Source organism: Oncorhynchus nerka, linkage group LG2, assembly GCF_034236695.1.
Source record: "Oncorhynchus nerka isolate Pitt River linkage group LG2, Oner_Uvic_2.0, whole genome shotgun sequence".
NCBI classification, from domain to species: Eukaryota; Metazoa; Chordata; class Actinopteri; order Salmoniformes; family Salmonidae; genus Oncorhynchus; species Oncorhynchus nerka.
Genome location: NC_088397.1, coordinates 62,679,700 through 62,700,530, shown reverse-complemented (window position 1 = coordinate 62,700,530; position 20,831 = coordinate 62,679,700). Strand labels below are relative to the sequence as shown.

The following is a 20,831-nucleotide window of genomic DNA, read 5'->3' as shown; positions in this document are numbered from 1 at the left end:
TATAGCCTCGTTATTTTATTTTTTACTTTAGTTTATTTTGTAAATATTATCTGAACTATTTCTTGAAATGTATTGTTGGTGACGGGATTGTAAGTAAGCATTTCATGGTGAGGTCTTCACCTTTTGTATTCGGCACGTGACTAATAGATTCCTTGTTATGCTTCATGACTTGACGATCCAAGAGCACAATACATTTGAAGGATCAAAGCAACCAATCACTTTATTTAATTGGTCTGAAACACACAGACACAAACAGGAGGAGCATACACACACAAAATCACACACACACTTCTGTCTCCATTGTGGTGCGTCTCTGTGGACCCCTGGTTCAATAGGACAGGGAGAACAATGCAGACTGCAACAGAAGAGGTCAGAGGAAGACAGAGGAAAACCTTTGTCTGCTCTGCTGCCCTTATGGAGCTGTCTGGTGTAGGCCCATCGGAAATGGGGCACACACACAAGTACAAGAACACACACAAACCGCACACAAAGGCAACAAAACACACACACACAAACACACAAAGAAAACCCATAAATAATGCCCTTGGGTTCTTGGTATTTGCAAATTGGAATGAAGTGGAGCAGAAACCTATATACTTCCTGGCCAAAAGTATGTGGACACCTGCTTGTGGAACATCTCATTCCAAAATCATGGGCATTAATATTGAGTTGGTCCCCCTTTGCTGTAACAACAGCCTCCACTCTTCTGGGAAGGCTTTCCACTAGATGTTGGAACATTGCTGCTATAACTGCCTCCACTCTTCTGGGAAGGCTTTCCACTAGATGTTGGAACATTGCTGTTATAACAGCCTCCACTCTTCTGGGAAGGCTTTCCACTAGATGTTGGAACATTGCTACAGGGACTTGCTTCCATTCAGCCATAAGAGCATTAGTGAGGTTGGGCACTGATGTTGGGCGATTAGGCCTGACTCACGGTTGGCGTTCCAATTCATCCTAAAGGTGTTCAATGTGATTGATGTCAGGGCTCTGTGCAGGCCAGTCAAATTCTTCCACACCAATTGCGACAAACCATTTCTGTATGGACATCGCTTTGTGCACGAGGGCATTGTCATGCTGAAACAGGAAAGGACCTTCCAAAACTGTTGTAAGCACAGAAACGTCTAGAATGTCATTATATGCTGTAGTGTTAAGATTCCCCTTCAATGGAACTAAGGAGCCTAGCCCGACCAAGAAAAACAGCCTCACACCATTACTCCTCCTCGACTAAACTTTACATTTGGCAATATGCATTGGGGCAGGAAGCGTTCTCCTGGATTCGCCAAACCCAGATCTGTCTGTCGGACTGCCAGATGGTAAAGCGTGATTCATCACTCCAGAGAACGTGTTTCCACTGCTCCAGAGTCCAATGGTGGCAAGCTTTCCACCACACCAGACGACGCTTGGCATTGCGCATGGTCATCTTAGGCTATCGTACAGCTGCTTGGCCATGGAAAGCAATTTCATGAAGTTCCCAACGAACAGTTATTGTGCTGACGTTGCTTACAGAGGCAGTTTGGAACTCAGTAGTGAGTGTTGCAACCGAGGACAGATGATTTTTATCCTCTATTCACGTCAGCACTCGGCGGTCCAGTTCTATGAGCTTGTGTGGCCTAACGCTTCGTGGCTGAGCCGTTGTTGCTCCAAGACGTTTCCACTTCTCAATAACAGCACTAACAGTTTACCGGGGCAGCTCTAGAAGAGCAGAAATGTGACGAACTGACTTGTTGGAAAGGTGTCATCCTATGATGGTGCCACATTGAAAGTCACTGAGCTCTTCGGTAATGCCATTCTACTGCTAATGCTTATCTATGGAGATTGCAAGTCTGTGTGCTGGATTTTATATACCGGTCAGCAACGGGTTTGGCTGAAATAGCCGAATCCACTAATTTGAAGGAGTGTCCACATAAATGTCTATATATAGTGTATGTCACTCAACAGACCAACACTCAGAGAGCTAGCTAGGGACCCTAGAGTCAGCAGGATACATGTTAACAACAGGTTATTAATACATAGTAACTGTATTCAGCAGCTATTGAGTCTTCGACAAAGCTTTAATTAACAAGGAAGTGTAAATACTATTTCAATATAACTTGATAGATGACTAGATTTGACTTGGAGAGAGAAAGTGCATCCAGGTCACCTCTCATCCTGTGTGAACCCATGGGGGGGTGGGGGGGGGGGGGTGAGAGGTTAGAGGTCAGGGGTCAGTCCTCTCCTTATAAGAACAGCACACACAGCTTACCAGTTACTGTGGTTAATCCCCACACCCAAACAGTGTGTCAGTGTGTTCTCTTCTCTACCAGACCCTCTCTGCTACTGACATACTGTATGACAGTGTGTTCTCTTCTCTACCAGACCCTCTCTGCTGCAGACAGACTGTATGTCAGTGTGTTCTCTTCTCTACCAGACCCTCTCTGCTGTTGACATACTGTATGTCAGTGTGTTCTCTTCTCTACCAGACCCTCTCTGCTGCAGACAGACTGTATGTCAGCGTGTTCTCTTCTCTACCAGACCCTCTCTGCTCTGAAAGACAACTGGAATTCAACACAGCCAATGTGGCTAGCGCAAATAAGACCCTGCATGACACACACACACCATCTCCCTTTGACACCTCTGATAACTTCTAGAAGATTTCACTGTCCGCAGTCTACTCGATAAAACTGACAGACACACAAAGAGAGAAACGAGAGTGAATGAGACAAAACAGACTGGGAATGAGGACGGCAAAGAAAGATAATAAGAAAGCAAGAGAAAATTGAATGAGGAATAGAGAAAGGAGATGGACAGAGAGAAAGGTCAAGGACTCCCCACTGACGGGCAGCTTTGTGTGCAGCCAGTCACTGTTAAGCCACACACACACAAAATAGGTTGGCAATGAAAGCTTTAAATCATCTGAAATTGCCGAACTTCAGACTTCTCAGTCCCATCATACACACAGTACCCAGACCTTGCTTGCTCAACGCATTTAAAACACATACACAAACACTACCCAGACCCACACTCACAGAGTGACGTGCTTATACCTTGCACATTCATTGCCCATGAAGACATATTTGCAGTCTAGTGCTGTCGATCAACCTATTCCAGCCTTTAAGACTGACCACCACTAAGGATGCCACCCCTGGCTCAATGTACATGTTCTGTCATTTTCACCCAGGGCTATGTCCATAGTGATCTAGAAAAGCAGATTTCACATAGATTCTACCAAGGGAAGAGTTCACTGAATTATGAAGAATGTTCTATTTCCTTACCTACTACAACCAATCATCTACCACCACCAAAAGAAAGATATTTCCCGAATCTACTAATCCAAACACCTAACACCCCTCAGGAAAATACTTTAAGGGATAAATAGGCCACGACTCACCATAAAACAGACATAATGGAAATACATTCTGTGTTTTAACATTCGCAGCTATTCTCGGGAAAGTAGTTGATAGTTTAATTCTCATCTGCCAACACAACTGGCATCGTCACTAGTTATTGCGTGCGCTGTCACCTTACAGATACGATGCTGTGACTGTTCTGCCTATTTAAAAAAAAAGGTCACCTTATGGCATACGCAGAAAACAAATAAAGGCAAGGCGAAACGGACCTGTCTGTGTAACTTGATACATATGTCATTTCATTAGCAGGGCTACTCATGTTCGAACATTTATGAAATAAAGCGCAAATATTGCCTTGTATTCGAAACACTCGCGATCCAGGATGCGCGCACGATGTTTGGGTGGAAACGCATAGGGAAACGATCCAAAAGTACACGAAGCGTATGAAATTGTATGGACAGTGAGTTATATGTCCTGTCGTTAACAAGTAGCCTAGTACAGTGTGTGTGGACTCATCACACTAATCCTGGGTAAAGTGCCCCGCTCTGTTCTTTTCACTCACCACTCCTGAAGCTCGCGGGCTTTCCAAACGTCTGTTTCTGTTTTTCCCGAGCGCTCACCGCTGATTGCTCAACGAATGCAAAGCAAGAGAAGACGCGGCTGTCGGCTTCTCTTCCGTCTACAGGAAAGACGAGGACAGGGTTACAGAAGGACCTATCGTTGCTATCAACTTCACGGTAGTTCTGCCCAACACTCACACAACCTCACCCCGCTTTCTCCCCATGACTTTCTGGTGTTTTGTTTCTAACATTCACTCTCCCTTCCACTCACCTCCCCCTTAAAGGGAAAGGACCTCTTTATCTGTCGCCACAATGGGATTGGAAGAGAAGGGATCATGAGAAAGGGCCCGGGTATCAAATCAATGGGATCATTAGACTGGAAAGAAAGGCCTTTTATGCACGCGATTCTCAATTGAAACAATAACCAAACTATCAGTAAGGTATCCCTTCCCCTACCCTCCAATATAGCACAAACAGACACACACAACAAGGGTAGACCATACATTCGTGTTCAAAAGTACCTAACACTGCTCAACACAGGACTTGCACATTCATGGGAAACAGCATTCCTTATTGGAGTAAGTATTCCAAACGTTTACCTTCTTCGTGACGTTGGTCTACACAGGGTCAAAGTGTAAGTAGGACGACATCACCCTAAAGCAACCTGGTCTCAATGCATTTCGTATTATTCTTTACGTAAATCCGGGACACGCATTTTAGTATTATATGTTACGTTTTGTGTGGTATGTATTCATTTGTGGATGTCAATCACCAATTTCATATGATATGTTACGAATTACAATTCGTGTTATATGTTACGAATTTTCCAAATGTACAATACGTTACGAAGTTGCTAAAAACATTTACATTTACATTTAAGTCATTTAGCAGACGCTCTTATCCAGAGCGACTTACAAATTGGTGCGTTCACCTTAAGACATCCAGTGGAACAGCCACTTTACAATAGTGCATCTAAATCTTTTAAGGGGGGTGAGAAGGATTACTTTATCCTATCCTAGGTATTCCTGAAAGAGGTGGGGTTTCAGGTGTCTCCGGAAGGTGGTGATTGACTCCGCTGTCCTGGCGTCGTGAGGGAGTTTGTTCCACCATTGGGGGGCCAGAGCAGCGAACAGTTTTGACTGGGCTGCGCGGGAACTGTACTTCCTCAGTGGTAGGGAGGCGAGCAGGCCAGAGGTGGATGAACGCAGTGCCCTTGTTTGGGTGTAGGGCCTGATCAGAGCCTGGAGGTACTGAGGTGCCGTTCCCCTCACAGCTCCGTAGGCAAGCACCATGGTCTTGTAGCGGATGCGAGCTTCAACTGGAAGCCAGTGGAGAGAGCGGAGGAGCGGGGTGACGTGAGAGAACTTGGGAAGGTTGAACACCAGACGGGCTGCGGCGTTCTGGATGAGTTGTAGGGGTTTAATGGCACAGGCAGGGAGCCCAGCCAACAGCGAGTTGCAGTAATCCAGACGGGAGATGACAAGTGCCTGGATTAGGACCTGCGCTGCTTCCTGTGTGAGGCAGGGTCGTACTCTGCGGATGTTGTAGAGCATGAACCTACAAGAACGGGCCACCGCCTTGATGTTAGTTGAGAACGACAGGGTGTTGTCCAGGATCACGCCAAGGTTCTTAGCGCTCTGGGAGGAGGACACAATGGAGTTGTCAACCGTGATGGCGAGATCACGGAACGGGCAGTCCTTCCCCGGACTGTAACGTATCTTATATGTTACGAATGAGCAAAACTTACAATATGTTTCGAATTCTAGCTAGGTGGCTAGGGAGTCAGGTTTAAGGTTAGGGTTAAGGTTAGGAGTTAGGTTAACGGGTCAAGGTTAGTATTAGGGTTAGGGGAAGGGTTAGCTAAAAGGGTTAAGGTTAGAGTTAGGTGAAGGGATAGCTAAAATGGTTACGGTCACAGATAGGGGAAGGGTTTGCTAACATGCCAAGTAGTTCCAAAGTAGCTCAAAAGTAGTAAGTAGTTGAAAAGTTGCTAATTAGCAAAAATTCTAAAGTTGTCCGTGATGAGATTCGAACTCGCAAGGGTTGCTAGATGTTCACATTATATGCTTAACCATCCACCCTACTTTTGTTGTTGCCTTAATTAACCATCTGTCTTATGTAACCATACCAAACATAACATATCATACTAAATGGAGTGTCTCTGATTTACGTACAGAATAATACTAAATGCTCTGAGACCGGGTTGCCTGAAGTTGTATCACATAGTACTGTATCTGTTACAAGGATGGAAGCTTTGCAGTAGTGCTGAGCGATTAGTGCTTTTTGAGGTCAGTTCGGTTTCGGACCAATTATTTTTTTAATAATCACGGTTTTCGATTGTGATGACCTTTTTCAACATTAAATGCATTGTGCGTTATGTGGGTTGAATGTTGTAACAACACAGAATAAAACAATTAAGTCTCATGATGGTAGTGACAACCCATTGCTGCTCACCACTTATAAACCATCATTTATTCACATATAATAAAATATTTCAGTTGTTGTGTATATTACTTTTGTTTTATTTGATGACTTTATTTAATTCTGAGTCATCTCATCTCCATAGAGCTGCTGCCTGTGCTGTCTGACAAAAACACTATTTTGTAGTTAGCCAGAAGAGGACTGGCCACCCCTCATAGCCTGGTTCCTCTCTAGGCTTCTTCCTAGGTTTTGGCCTTTCTAGGGAGTTTTTCCTAGCCACCGTGCTTCTACACCTGCATTGCTTGCTGTTTGGGGTTTTAGGCTGGGTTTCTGTACAGCACTTTGAGATATCAGATGATGTAAGAAGGGCTATATAAATACATTTGATTTAATTTGAATTTGATTTGAAGTTCTTTACTGTAAATAAGACTGCTGAATACCAACTATCAATCACTTAGATCATGTATTTTCAGGTAGAGATACCTCAATCTACAGCTGCTCTCTATATCGCCTCACGATCGAGCATTCTTCTCTCTTCAGTAGCAGGGGTAAAATTAACACAGACTGACAAGTATATGCGCTATGGATTATGGTAATTGTAGTCCGTCGTGGAAAACGTACCCAATAGTCATACTTGAGTAAAATCAAAGATACCTTATTAATCGAAATGACTCCAGTAAATGTGAAAATCACCAAGTAAAATACTAATTGAGTAAAAGTCTAAAAGTATTTGGTTTTAAATATACTTAAGTATCAAAAGTAAATGTAAAAGCTAAAATATCCAAATACCAGAAGTAAAAGTATAAATAATTGTATTGAGTAAAAACTACATTATTTTCTTTATGAATGTAGTGACGTAAAAGTAAAAGTTGTAAAAAATATAAATACTAAAGTACAGATACAAAAAATAAACTACTTAAGTAGTATTTTAAAGTAGTTTTACTTAAGTACTTTACAATACTGATTGTAGTTAATTACCACGTTTTTGTGCTAAACTAAGTAGAATATTGGCCTATTGGAAACTACAACTCCCGACTACATTGCACAGTTCAGACTGTATATGATTTATCTCTACAGAAACTGTGCGATGTCCGCATTGAGCTCACAGAAGAAGAAAAAATTAAATGGAATTCAAATAATTGAACCAAAGTAGGTTAATTAGTTATTTAAAAAAATAACCGAAGTGTCGGTTAATCGCTCAGTCATTCACACAGTCATTCAGTCAGTAGTAAGTGAATCGATCAGTCTGTCAGTATGTTATAATCAGCCAGCCTGGGCTGCCCTGGCCTGTGTTTACATTCAGCTCTCTTTCCAGAGAGAGAGAAAAAGAGAAGCGAGGTCCCTGATAGAGGGGGGGGGGAGAGAGAGAGATAGAGAGAGAATTGGGAGAGAGAGAGGGGGGGAGAGAGAGAATTGAGAAAGGGAGAGAGAGAAAGAAAGAAAGAGGTGAGGGCGAGGGCCGGGAGAGAGGGAGAGAGACTATAGCTAGCTATAGCTGGGAGCGAACTGATGTGCCATTTCTAATCCCCCTGTTCCTGCCTTTGTGCTGTGGCCCAGCAGGAAGTGGGAGCTGGGCAGACAACAATTAACAAAAGAGCTGTGAAGAATACAATTAGCCATCAATGGCCAACCACAGTCCTTTGTGCCTGTCACCATGGTGATGGCCCAACACCACTATTGCAGAACCCTTTCTCCACTTCTCCTTTTTACTCCCCTTCGCCTTTGCTCTCTCTCTCCCCTCTCTCTCTTATTTTCTTTTCTTCCTCTCAATCTCTCCCATCTCTTTTTTTTTTCTCCCTCTCGCCAGTTCATCTTTCCTCTTCTCTATACACACTCTCTCTCTCTGTTTATTTGTGCGTCACTCTGGTGTCAGTAAGCTGCAGTGAGACTGTTAGCCTGTCTTAGGATCTGGCACCCTTATTCTCCCCTCTGCCTTTCAGGCCATGCATCTTTGTCTACCCTGCCTGCTGAAGCCAACCAAACTGGGCTGAGCTTTCATATCAATAGAGAGAGAATGTGAAAACACTACTCCAGGGGTGGGCAACTCCAGTCCTGGAGGATTCACAGTGTGTGTGCACACTTTTATTCAAACCCAGCACTAGCACACCTGATTCAAGTAATCGATTTACCATGGTCTTCAATCTCGATAATGATACATTTAATCTGGTATGTGTGCGTTGATCTGGGCTTGCACACAAGTCTGCACATATTGTGGCCCTCCAGGACCAGAATTGCTCATAAGCAAAGAGACAAGCTTTATATTGGTTTCAGTGGGACCTATCCCCACAAACCAAACTTTTTAAGTCCGTTATGTGTGTTTGCATCAGCACCTAGCCTCCATGCCATATATGTTGTAACAGACACAATCCAAGCTGCATGAGATTACCACACTCTCTTCCTGTGTGCCAGGTTGTCTCTTTGCCTCACTTTTGTGGGGTTGGCAGCCCCCTGCCCTTCCCTGATGGCAAAGATCTGTATCAGACCGCACGGTTGCCTGCTCTCTGCCCTCACTCATTAGATGTCTATCTGACTGTGGGCCTCTCTGTTCTCTCCTGCATCTGATCTGTCAGCCTGCCTGCCTGTCTAATCTAACAGCACTCTCAGCACCACTGGTGGGTTGGACTGAAACACAGTTTTCAAATGAATATCAACACACTGTCTGTCTCTCCCTGTGGTGCTGGTGGAACCCAGTCCATATCTAACACTGCACACCCACAATCCCAACCAGTGTTCACAACATCACAATGTACTGAAGACCTTAAGTTAAGCACGAGCCCACTAAAACCATGACGTTGGTCTGCAGGGGGTTCTGATGTCGGGCCACACTTCTGGGTATTAAGAGACTGGAAGATGACTGGTAACATTGGTTGTTAATGAACGGGTCATAGGAAAAGGGTCATAGGGGAAAAAAGTTTGGTGAGCCACCAGTTTTGGGGATAAAGAAGAATCATACTCATAATGCATGCTTGTGCTGTATCACACTGTCAGCCAGAACATCAAGCTCAACCATTTTGTCAGCAATGCTAATGCTTAAAGAAAGCCCTAGTGAAGAGAGATAACAGTCAGATAAAGCTGTGGGGGAAAGCTACTCATGAGGTTGACTATATCCTATTATTCTGCTTAGCTGACACTACTGTATATTTGATGGCAGCCAAAGCGATAAGGCAGATTTGCCTATGTGTGCACTTAAACAAACCAAGGTGTCTTCACCAACATGCAAAAGGCGATGTGGGAAACAGAAGAGGTCGGATACACACACCGACCGCATGGGAGAAGTAGGCTGAGAATGTTATCGAAAACAGCAAACACATCACTCCTGTGTGTGTGTGTTTGTTAGTGTGCGTGATACATGCTTATACGATAACAAATGCTCACATTATTTCTCAGAAGCGAAGGGACCGCAACACCCCCTGTTCCAACACCGCTTCCGCAAATTCGAGCAAAACAACACATCTACCATCGGAAAAACACACTGCCGCAGTAACACTCCCTATCACAAACATTACCCTATTGAAACAGACCACAGTGACCCGATTGAGCTGATCGTTATACTAGTTCATGCACGGAATTTAAAATAAACTGTTAAAATGTGACAGCCAATCTTTTTGTGACAACAATTTGGGTGATAGCAGAAGGCCTCAAACCAGTGCCTTTGTGCTTGTCAAGCCTCATATGGCTGTTCAATTGGTGGAGTCAGGTGTGGTAGTGGTGGGCTGGAGAAAAAGCCTGCACACCATGCCGCTCTTGAAGACCTGTTTTGAAGAACACTGGTGAAGACAGTGAAATCAATGTCTATCTAACTTCTCTCTGTCTCTCTATGTCTCTCTTACTATCTATATATCTCTCTGTCTAGTCTAGCCCCAGTAACCACCCACACTCTCCCGTGCTCTGCCCTAACATAAGGCAAACAGCAAGCCACGTAAAGATCTGCTCCCTCTCCACGGGCACACACTCACACCAGTGGATGCTGCTGAGGGGAGGACGGCTCATAATAATGGCACACATGGAAACCATGTGTTTGATGTATTAAATACCATTCCACTTATTTTGCTCCAGCCATTACCAGGAGCCCGTCCTCCCCAATTAAGGTGCTACCAACCTGCTGTTACACACACACACTCAGGGCAGCGGCATAGGGCAGTTTTGTGGGGCTCCCACGCAAGGTCCAAGCAAGGCCTCCTTAGGGTTTTTTCTCCTTCCATGGGGCAGAGAGAAGAATGTGCAGTATTATAGCTAATCTCATGCTATTTTACACATTTTGAGAGAATGTTGTTGTTTTAGAGCTCAGTGATTTTTGAAAAATAGGACAATCTCAACAATTTCCACAAATATGTGTCTTAATATTAAATGCTTTTTAAATATATATTTTGATAGACCAAAGTATTAGCTATCACACCATGTAAAGGAACAACCTAATTATTATTTTGTTTCCTCATAAGATGCAACTAACTGGATTATGTCAACTCTGTCAGACACCATCATCAAATTAATTACAAATTAAAGCTGAACTGTGAGTCAACAAGCATTCAACAAGTATGTTTTGATAAGCCTAAATAACTTCATGAGTAAAAATGTGCTTAACAAGTTACATAAGTTGCATGGACTCACTCTGTGTGCAATAATAGTGTTTAACATGATTTTTGAATGACTACCTTATCTCTGTACCCCACACATAGAATTATCTGTAAGGTCCCTCAGCCGAGCAGTGAATTTCAAACACAGATTCAACCACAATGACCAGGGAGGTTTTCCAATGCCTAACAAAGAAGGGCACCTATTGGTAGACGGGTATAAAGAAGGAAAAAAATACATTGAGTGTCTCTTTCAGCATGGTGAAGTTATTAATGACATTTTGGATGGTGTACCAATACACCCAGTTACTACAAAGATACAGGTGTCCTTCCTAACTCAGTTGCCGGAGAGGAAGGAAAGCGATCAGAGATTTCGCCATGAGGCCAACAGTGACTTTAAAACAGTTAGAGTTTAATGGCTGTGATAGGAGAAAACTGAGGATGGATCAACAACATTGTAGTTACTCCACAGTACTAACCTAACTGACAGAGTGAAAAGGATGCCTGTGCAGAAAATATTCCAAAACAAGCATTCTGTTTACAAGGCACAAAAGGAGCTGCAGGTAGCATTGGTAGTTAGAGCATTGGGTGGTAACTGAAAAGTTTCTGGTTTCAATATCCAAGTTGAAAAATCTATTGGTGCCCTTGAGCAAGGCACTTAACCCTAATTTGGTCTAGGGGTACAATACTACTATGGCTGACCGTGTAAAACAACACATTTCACTGCACATATCCGGTGTATATGACAATAAATATTTTTTTATGTATTTTTAATATTGCAAAAAATGTGGGAAAGCAAATTGGTTGTTGATCATTGCTAAACAACCATTTTATCTGAAAAGAATAATGGGCAAATGTTGCACAATCCAGATGTGGAAAGCTCTTAGAGACCTACCCAGAAACAATCTGTAATCGCAGTATTATTTCACAGTGTTGATGTCTTCGCTATTATTCTACAATATAGAAAATAGTAAAAATATAGAAAAACCCTGGAATTAGTAGTTGTGTCCAAACTTTTGACTGGTACTGTATGTGAGAATCCTGTTCACTGATTACAGCTCAGCGTTCAACGCCATAGTGCCCACAACGCTCATCACTAAACTAAGGACCCTGGGTTTAAACACCTCCCTCTGCAACTGGATCCTGGACTTCCTGACAGGCCGCCCCCAGGTGGTAATGATAGGCAACAACACCTCTGCCACGCTGATCCTCAACATAGGGGTCCTCAGGGGTGCGTACTTAGTCCCTTCATGTACTCCCTGTTCACCCATGACTGTATGGCCAAGAATGACTCCATCATTAAGTTTGCCGACGACACAACAGTGGCCTGATCACCGACAACAATGAGACAGCCTATAGAGAGGAGGTCAGAGACCTGGCAGTGTGGTGCCATGACAACAACCTCTCCATCAACGTGAGCAAGACAAAGGAGCTGATCATGGACTACAGGAAAAGGAGGGCCGAACATGCCCCCATTCACATTGATGGGGCCGTATTGGAGCGGGTCGAGATTTTCAAGTTCCTTGGTGTCCATATCACCAATAAACTATCATGGTCCAAACACACCAAGACAGTTGTGAAGAGGACACGACAACACCTTTTCCCCCTCAGGAGACTGAAAAGATTTGTCATGGGTCCCCAGATCCTTATAAAGTTCTACAGCTGCACTATCGAGAGCATCCTGACCGGTTGCATCACCGCCTGGTATGGCAACTGCTCGGCATCCGACCGTAAGGCGCTACAGAGGGTCCTGCCTACGGCTCAGTTCATCACTAGGGCCAAGCTTCCTGACAGGACCTATATACTAGACAGTATCAGAGGAAGGCCCTAATAATTGTCCAAGACTCCAGTCACCCAAGTCATAGACTGTTCTCTCTGCTACCGCAAGGCAAGCAATGCCAGATCACCAAGTCTAGGTCCAAAAGGCTCCTTAACTGCTTCTACCCCCAAGCTATAAGACTGCCAAACAATTAAACCTTTGTTTTTACACTGCTGCTACTCGCTGTTTATTATCTATGCATAGTCACTTTACCCCTACCTACATGACCAAATTACCTTGACTAACTTGTACCCCCGCACATTGACTCGGTACCAGTACCCTCTGTATATAACCTTGTTATTGTTAAATAAAGGTTAAATTGAAGAAAAAAATATATATATTTTGTTACTTGTTATTTTATTTTTGACTTTAGTTTATTTAGTAAATATTTTCTTAACTCTATTTCTTGAACTGCATCGTTGTTTAAGGGTTGCAAGTAAGCATTTCACGGTAAGGTTGTATTCAGCACGTGACAAATAAAATTTGATTTGATCAAATTTGATTTAACTTATTTAATTAAAATACAGTATATTAGTGTTAAATTTGTCATTCATATTTTACAAATGTTCAATTTTTTTTCTCACTTTGACATTACAGAGTATTTTGTGTAGATCGGTGACAAAAAAAATGACAAATCAATCCATTTAAATCCCACTTTTTAACACAACAAAATTTGGAAAAAGTCAAAGTGTTATGAATAAAACCTGAAGGCTTTAAAATGACACAATACATTATTTACCATTCATTTCAATTGGGCACAAAATAATCTGAAACAACCAAAAACAAACAGCAAATGCATCCAACAAATTCACAAGCTTGAAGTAGTCATTTCATGCTATGAATATGGGACCAAATACTTCACTTTTTACTACATTAATACACATATAATTTCAGTTTTATCCTACAGAAAATATAGAACAAATATTACAACAAATGTTATGGTTAAACTCAAATATACTGATTAATAAAAAAACATTCTTAATGTGTTTATTTTATTATATTTATTAATGATATTATGAATAGAAACAGAGGAGTTGTCACATACGCAGCTATCAAAAATATATGGGAATATCTGCTCAATCCAAATTTACAAGCAATTAATTGCAGCATTACCACAAAAATGGAGGAAAGTGGAAAAGGGAGAAGGTAGGGAACTTGTTTGCCTGCCATATATTAAAGATACAAATTGGCTGAAAGGAATTGGCATAAATAGAAAAATATACCAGTTTCATTTTGAGGACAAAAATGTTGACAGCTGCGCCATACAGGTTGTAAAATAAATGGGAAGAGATGTTTTATGTAACGATTCCATGGCACATGGTTTGTGAACTGGTTCAAAAAACACTTGATTCAACACTTAAGAGTTTTTAAATTTAAAAGATTATATAAAATTCTTGCCACCAACAGAATGCTATATATGTGAGGCATACAACAATCTCAGCTCTGTAGATTTTGCTGCAAAGAGACAGAATCAATAGATAATTTATTCTGGTATTCCCCTATGTAGCTTGTTTCTGGTCACAGGTTCAGGAATGGTTAAAAAAATCACACCACGCACGTACAATTAACCTTACAAAATAGCATTGCTGGGCAATTTGGAAAAACATAGTCAGTCAATAAATAGTATAATAATACTTGTAGCTCACAATATGTGGATACTATACAATTAGAAAGGTTAAAAAAAACATTGGTAGGACATCATAGGTCAATTGAAAAATATATGGCACATGGAAACCAAATGTAGCAGAAAAGCTGTAAAAAAAAAACTAAAATATATATTTGTCCTCCAAAGAGGGGGGGATGGGTTAATACATTTTCTCTATTTTTCATTAAAACATTTTTTTAAAAATACATATAAGTGAATTAGTCCCAATACTTTTGGTCCCCTAAAATGGACGGACTACGTACAAAAAGTGCTGTCATTTCAAAATGGCTCACCCGATATGGATCAAAATACCCTCAAATTAAAGCTGACAGTCTGCACTTTAACATCATAGTCATTGTTTGATTTCAAATCCACACTTCCAGAGTATAGAGCCATAAGAAGAAAAAATACTTCACTGTCCCAATAATTATGGAGGCACTGTCTATAAAAGTCGAGGGCCCCTTCCCCACGACTTGTGGGAGCTGTGAGGGTGTGTGCTACTCCAGTGATAGGGGGGCAGGAGGGGTAAAGTCTCTCGGCAGGGATGAGGGGGGTGCTGGGGTTGAGGGGAGGTGAGTACAGCACTGCCCCACACAAAGCCAGCCCTGAAATAGCCCCTCACACAATGAAACCTGCCACTCTGTCTATGAGATAATGTCTAATTGAAAACACTGCAGCCATTGTGCTCCTGTCACCGGCTTTATTGTCCAGATAGCCCTCCCCCACCTCTTTTTCCATTGACGCGGCACGATTGTTCCTTGCCATTGTGGCACCCGCACCCTACTCTCTCCCTCTCTCCGTATTGTTATAATTTCATTACTCTGCTTCTCCTTTCGCTCCCCTGCAGATCTTTTGTTCAACACATTTAGGCACTTCATTTGGAACCAATGCCAGTGTGTACATGTGTGTGTATACAGTATGTGTGCTAAACAGCTGTCAGTTTCATGAGATAAAACAGGAAGTAAATCATCTGAAGAGTTGTCTCATTCTGTAACATCATGGGGTGCTATAAAGCTATATATACATGCAGATGTCAAGAGAAAATGTAGGAAATCTATTTTTTGTAATGAAATCACATGGTAGTTATGAAGAGATAAGTAGTATAATCTATTCACAAGTGAATCAACAAACCTTGTTTGAACACAGTAAACCACATCAGTGGTCACCAACTCTGGTTCACTAACTCTGGTCCAGAAGAGCTACTGTGTCTGTGCTGCCCTTCTTCATCCCAGAAAAGCACGAATACATGAGATTCAATAAAATTGATAATCAAGATTCGATAAGGCATCATAAGTAGCTGAATCAGATGTGTTAATATGATTCCTGCAGCCTATTTTCCCAAAACCTTGGGGTGACTTTCCAACACCTCTCGTACAGGTTTGGCCTCAACACCCTGCCACTGTAGATCAGATCCTGTGAGTTACAGCCAAAGAGTCACACAATGAAAAATTCCTGAACATTTCCTCATTTTCACAAACCCCATTTCAAACAAAAAGGCCTTACCGGACCTGCATATTGTTCACAGTGTTAATTGGGGGGAAAATAAGTGTGTATTGTGCATTGCGACGGCCCTGTGAAAACAAGATAAGAGCCTTATAAACAGGTCCAAGCCGATGGCCATTCAATGGATTGTTTGATAGAAAGAGTGTGAACAAGTTGAAAACAGGTTATTTTCACTTTTTGCTATGACCAAGTCTGTCTGCCTGAGGTGAACGGTCTGGAAGTCCCCCAGGTCTGTTCTGAGAGCTTCTCCTGGATGCTGTCAGAGATGGTGACAGATGGCTGTTTGACACAAAACATCCCTGCTTAGGTCAAAGGTAATACATATACCTGTATATTTGATTGACTTGATTGATTGGCAAGTAAAAAAACATACAGAGACAGAGTCAAAAAAACATCCTGAAGACAGTCATCCAAGGTACAGTATTTACACATTTTCTCAATTAATTATTGTCACTCCATCATGCCAAGCACTAGCTAATTGAATGTTGTTTAACGTTACACACTTACACACATTCTCCCATTTTTTCTCTCTCACACACACACAAACATGTGCATGCACACGCTCGCAAGCACACACACACACACCACAGATTTGTGTGAGGAATAACGCAGCCCACCCTGAAGACAGAGATGGCTGTCTCTTTCTGCTGACACCGTCACCATGCAGTAACCAGACACAGTAAGCACTATTTGCATTACTACAAGCTATCGCTAGCTGCAGCTGCTGCTCCAGTTTGATTTAGGAATGGATAATAGCAGTCTGGTTAGATTCATCTTAACCATTTCTTTGTAAGGAACATATTCAATTTACATTACAAAGACATATCAAAACATTTAATTCCTACTTTCTTTTTTTGTTTCTGACACAGATAAAAAAAAGTGTACTGCATGTGTTCACACAAACCCTCTGTATTTGGAAGAATTGTGGTGGCAGCATCATGTTATGGGTATGGTTGTCACTGGCAGGGACTGGGGAGTTTGTCAGGATGGAAAGAAATATGAAAGAGCAAAGCCCAGATAAAAAGTTAGAAGAAACCCTGCCTCAGTCTTCTGAATACATAACCTTCGGATAGAGTTGAATTATTTTTATGCCAAAAACACAGCAGAATGGCTTTCCAATAGGTGTTGAGTGGTCCTGAGTGGTCCAGTCTCAGTCTGACTTAAATTTTCTACCAACTAAGATTCTAAGTTGGTAAAATCTTATTCAAAATGATTCATAGCTGTAGGCTACCAAAGTAGCTTCCACCAAGTATTAACTCTGGCGTGTGAAAACATACGCAATAAAGACATCTTCGTAATCCCTTTTTACATTTAATTTGAAGGCAGCAAAATGTGAAGACTGTGCTAGGGGTGTGTACCCCCGCACATTGACTCGGTATCGGTACCCCTGTATATAGCCTCGTATCGTTACTTTCTTTTTACTTTACTTTATTTAGTCAATATTTTCTTAAATCTTATTTTTCTTAAAACTGTATTGTTGGTTAAGGACTTGTAAATAAGCATTTCACAGTAAGGTCGACACATGCACCTACATTCAGTGCATGTGACAAATAAAATGTTATTTGATTTGGGTAGACTTTCAATAGGCACTGTATGTTCATACAGTAAGTTAAAGGCAAAACATTTTTCAATTTCAACGTGTGCTTTTTTGGGGGCCAGTGACTGATGTCATAAGTCTGACACATTTCTGTGTAATTGTTTTCCTTCCTTTTCCCACTTGTAAGTCCAAATACATAATACCACCCACCCACCCTATACACACATAAACACACAAAAACCCAAAGAAAGTACCCTGAATACATTTTTTTATAAACCGACCAACCAAACATCTCTGTTTTGAATAAACAAACATGACTATAATAACAATGTATCAAGTAGCTCTTGGTTCTATTCTTTCCTGGTCTCTCAGTCCAGGTCATGATATGATGCTATCAATGGGTGCTGGCTTTACAGGGACACACAGACTAACAAACAAACTACCCTGAGAATCAGAATAGGTACCAAGGCCACCCAGAGTTTGAAATAACAATCACATTAGAATACATCTGCCTTGATGTTATGTATTTGAACTTTCGGCATAACATTTATTCATGGAGTTTTGATACAGGCCATAGAGAGCAGATGTTGAAAAAAATCTGCAGTCCAAACAGAGTCTGCACCCCAAACATGTTCAATGAGGGTGCTATGAATAGACAGACAGAATGAGAGAGTGGGAGGTGGGCAGGATACAGACCCACACCTGGCAGAGCCAGGCTGAGGTAGGAGAGGGGTCAGGTGTCTTAGGGATGGTCAGACGGATGAGAAGGGGGAGAAAAGACAGACACACACACACAGCAACAGGAAGTGGTCTCTGGAAAGAGAGGGGGGTTGGTTATCTGACCCAGGCACTGTTTCCTTTGTCTGAAAGGGGGAGACACAGGAAAGACTGAGGAAAGACGGATGAGATGTAGGCCTACGTATGTATAAGTGTGTGACTGTGTGTGTGTCTGGTGAAGACCTTTAAAATAATTTAAATTGTCTTACTACGTAGAGAAATCCTATAGTAAAACTTGTTTGCTAGAACTGCACCAGTGCGACGGTCAATTGCCAACGTCTGTAGAGTCTCACTGTTCTCAGTCGGACTTGAGAAGGTGTGGGCAATGAGGGTCATCCTGGCACTTGACAACGATGCATGTTACCACAAGCTGTGGCGCCCCTTCCTTTTAAGATGAGGCGCAGGGTTCCCGTCCTGTAAGACGACACCTCAGCCCTCGCTGCCGAGGCTACTTGCTCCTTTTCTTTCTCCCACTTGTGGACTCCGGTCTGTTTTCGGCTGCTCGTTACCATCACATGTTGTATGTTTATATTATTGTAAACTGCAGATTTAAAGGAAAGGCTCACACATCTGGAATATTATATTGTTTTGTGCATCTATGAGTGATGTTCTATCTTTTACCTGGGTCATTTCATATTTTCATATGCATCTGAGTTATTGGAGAAGAGCGGGCAGAAATCCGGCCGGTATGACGTAGCACTGTGATAAAGTCCCCGCACTACACTGGAAGTTAATATGAATACAACGTTTAGATCGCGAAAACGTCTAGCATACAAGTCAGATTTCAATACTGGCCGATGTCATTACTCGGGAAGATGTCTTCTCTCGAATGAGCCATTGATCATATTTTTGCGATAGTTCTACCTCGATAAATGTGTCATTTAACAGAGGGTATAGCACATTTTCCTACTTCTCTGCTTCTTTAGTCCAGGGTGCATTGCATGGTACTGTTGCCAGAGATATTTATACAAAGGAGATAGGAAGCAAATGAATGAACGTGTAATGCCCTATCCAGCAGACTGTGACCAATCGCTTTCACGTTGTCATGCTGCATCACGCGGTTGCTAAGCTAATCGTCACGCAATCGCTTTCAATCAGTGTACATGTCTAGAAACGCGCCTATTTTCCTCAAAAGTACCTCATGTCACAATTCCAAAACTACACGGTATTACAGATAGTAGGATAATCTCACGCCTCTGAAAAGATTTGTAATGTTGTACTTCTTGTTGATGAAATTTGTGCTAATGTTGGGTTGAGCTTAGCGCCCAATTGACTCCCATTCACTCCATGAAAAAGGGCGCTCCTGGTCCCTGAATTACCCAGAATGCACCGCGATGCCCATTGACGTAACATGAGCAACGTTTCCCATATCCTCAAAAGTATCTGCCATTGTAAATGCCAGACTACACTCTGAGGCACATCGATCTGCAGGTTGAACATGGTAAAATGGTAGACTCCTAAATTGATAGTCGTTTGTTTAAGCGATTTTACAGCTAACTATTTTGCATGATAATATTGTATTTGGGATTGTGTGCAGCTACCAAGTGAGCCCATAGAGTGCATTGCATTGTGGATTTTGTAGCTGCAATAGATTTCCACAATGATTTTTCATATTGCTACCAAAAGGAAACATTTGTTCACAAATATTGTTCTCATGTGTTATTTAACACTGTCAATTAAAGGAATGAGTGGTTTTGGGTGGATTTTTCCTTTAAGGCTGGCCTTCCTGACCTACTCAAGATCATGTGTTAAAGGTATATTGTACACAACAGTGAAATGGCCAGGTCGTGCTTTATATAAAAGCCTATTAAAACCATATGGGAATACTTTGGCCATTTACGGTAAGATGCATGGTAATGATGATTGACATAATGACAGTCAGCACTGTCATTGCAAGCAACATTTCCTGGATTCTCAAAATGAAATGAGAAAAAGTATTGCATCCCTGTTGAAAAATGTATCCATACATTTATGCAAGCTTCATTGAAATACTGTATGGGCATATCACCTCCTGGTGGACCATCGATGTATTGTCACAGTCCAGAAATACAGAGCGTACAAACCATTAGGAACACTCCTAATATTGAGTTGTACCCCCTTCTGCCCTGAGAAAAGTTTTCATTCGTCGAAAGCATTCCACAGAGATGCTGACCCATGTTGACTCCAATGCCTCCCACAGTTGTCAAGTTCGCTGGATGTCCTTTGGGTGGTAGACCATTCTTGATACACACAGGAAACTGTGTAGCATGAAAAACACAGCAGCGTTGCAGTTGACACACTCAAGCCTGGTGCCATAGCCCATTCAAAGGCACTTAAATATTTGCTCTTGCTCATTCAACCACTGAACGGCTCACATTCCCACACCATGTCTCAAGGCTTAAAAATAATTATTCAACCCGTCTCCTCCCCTTCATCTACACTGATTGAAGTGGATTTAACAAGTGACATTAATAAGTGATCACAGCTTTCACCTGGATTCCTCTGGTAAATCTAAATCATGGAAAGAGCAGGTGTTCCTAATTTGTTCTACACTCAGTGTATGTGGCTATGAAAGTCAATATTGCGGGAGAAGAAAATACATCTAGAAGCATATCTCAATCAGTAGCCCATGCAACCCAACAGCTGAACTTATTTCAATTTGTTTTTTTACAATTCTTAAAAAAGTTACAGGT

The 20,831-nt window shown here is 41.9% G+C and overlaps 1 protein-coding gene across 2 annotated transcripts in view; it reads right to left on the bottom strand.

Annotated features, from left to right (window-relative positions):
* The window catches only part of LOC115139244 (transcription factor SOX-13-like), a 66,550-nt gene extending 62,387 nt beyond the window's left edge, over nt 1-4,163 (bottom strand). The window contains exons 1-2 of one of the 2 annotated variants that reach the window (XM_029676423.2): nt 4,095-4,163; nt 3,889-4,005 (exon numbers count right to left, since the gene is read on the bottom strand). The gene's annotated coding sequence lies outside the window, so the exon portion shown is untranslated. Of the gene's footprint in view, nt 1-3,888 lie in introns of both variants that reach the window. The other variant, XM_029676440.2, reaches the window with a different exon arrangement.
* Between the last annotated feature and the right edge of the window lie 16,668 nt (nt 4,164-20,831).